This window comes from Chrysochloris asiatica, unplaced genomic scaffold (genome assembly GCF_000296735.1).
Source record: "Chrysochloris asiatica unplaced genomic scaffold, ChrAsi1.0 scaffold00015, whole genome shotgun sequence".
Taxonomy (NCBI): Eukaryota; Metazoa; Chordata; class Mammalia; order Afrosoricida; family Chrysochloridae; genus Chrysochloris; species Chrysochloris asiatica.
The window spans coordinates 11,909,354-11,911,387 of NW_006408533.1; the positions used below are offsets into that span (position 1 = coordinate 11,909,354).

At 48.2% G+C, this 2,034-nt stretch overlaps 1 pseudogene; it reads left to right on the top strand.

Moving 5' to 3' along the window:
* The first annotated feature begins 457 nt into the window (after positions 1-457).
* Positions 458-1,834, top strand: LOC102842041 (annotated as a pseudogene).
* Positions 1,835-2,034: the final 200 nt, after the last annotated feature.

Genomic DNA, 2,034 nt, shown 5'->3' on the forward strand with positions numbered 1-2,034 from the left:
AGATTTTAACTCACAGAAAAAACAAAAACCTTTTCTCAACCGGGGAATTCATTTCCATTCTTATCTTTCTGCTGTGCCCCCACAAACAGGGTGATAAATTTGTCTACTCCATAAGAAAATAAAGCTAGCTTTCAGAGAAGACTTCAGACAGTCCAACTCTGCATCTTCCCGTAGTAAAAATGGCGTTGCCCTGAGTGCAAATGGCTGGCTACATCACTTCTGAGTCTCTCTTGTTTCCTGGTCCAAGATGCCTGATGAGGCCACCCGACGTGTGGTGTCAGAGATCCCAGTACTGAAGACTAACACCAGATGCCAAGATCATGAGATGTGTGTTCAGCAATTCAAGAAGGAAGATCAGCCCTTTATCTAGGTCCAGGCTGTAGTGTCCACAGTGCCCCAGGCCTCTGAGCATCGCCTGGGTCAAACCTGAGAGCTACCTGTTAATGCACAGCGATGGATGAGATCCAAGCTACCACTTGCCCCTCATTCCAAGTCTGTGAACAGTGGGGACTTGAGCCCAATGAACATGACATTGGGAGGACACTCAGGTGCTGGAAAGCTGGAGGTTGAACTGAGCTGTTTGGAGCTCAGGCCTGAACCACCCACTTTGAGACATAGCACCCCACTGCCTTGGGGGCTTTCCTGGGCTCAGCCCACCCTATTCTGCATACAAACATACTTTTCATGGCTCCTTCCACATAATGTCTGCTCAGTCTTCTGAGTCTTTCTCCTCCAAAGAAGGAGAAGAAGATGGTTCATCACATACTGCTCCTAGGCTGTGGTCCTGTTGGCCTCTGAACTCTGAGAAACACATGCTTCCTAAAAGCCTTGAGACACACTCTGAGCCAACACTCAGCTTCTTCAGGACTTCTGTCTACAAAGAGACTTCCTGCAAGAGATGCCTGGAGGAAACCAAGCCCAATACTTCATTGAAGCCTTTGCAGATGTGATTGGTGCCCTGTGGCAACCTGACTCCTGCAAAGCTGTGAATCGTACTAGATTCCAAGCAATCTTCTAGAAATATGCTCTCTCATTTTCCGGATACAGCCAGCAGGATGCCCAAGAATCCCTGAAGCTCCTTCTTCATGGAATAGTTACATCTGGAAATCAACCTATGAGGCCATCAAGCACCCCAAAACCTGGCCACCAAGCCAGCTCCCTCACCACCCACTGAGGAAGAGCTCTGCTAGGAGAGCCTGAGCTAAGTGATGATGACCCAGCCAACCTAATGTGGAAGTGTTACCTGAAGCAAGAGAACAGCAAGATTGTAGGCCAAGTAAAAAGTTGCCTCAAGTGCCAGGCCTGTGGGTATCGATCCATGACCTTCAAGGTGTTTTGTGACTTGTCCCCATCTCCAAGAAAGGATTTAGTGGGGGCAAGGTGTCTTTATGGATTGTTTCCACCTTTTCACCAAGGGCAGAAGAGTTAGAGTTGGAAAATGCACCAGTGTATGACCGATGTCGGCAAACACAAAGTACCAAAAAGTTGGCAGTACAAAGATTCCCCCAATCCTCATGCTCCATTTGAGTCGATTTTCTGCTTCCTGTGGCTCCATCAAGATAAGTTCAGTATGAGTAGACTTCCCGCTGCAGTGACTGATCCCAGGAGATTTTGCCAAGAACAAAGCAGGAATCCCATATACCAGCTCCATGCCCTGTGCCATCACTCGGACAGCGTCCACTATGGCCATGACACAGTCCTGTGCTGGTGCCAGACTGGTTGGCATGTCTACAATGATTCTTGGATCTCCCCTGTCAGTGAAAACCAGGTGGCATCCAATGAGGGCTACATGCTGTTCTACCAACTGATGCAGGAGCCACCCTGGTACCGGTGACACTCCCTTGAAGCCCAGAACCTGTGAATCCCTTGATACCCTTAAGTCCCAGACTCCCCATTTACCTCAAAGATGTCTACTTTTGTGGGGGTTTTTTAATCTAGGAGGGGGAAGGAGGTGGTTGTAGTTCCCATTATTTTTTTTTTTTTTTCCTAATCCCATGCACTGGGATTCCAAGGAGCTCTGATAGCGTAGTTGTT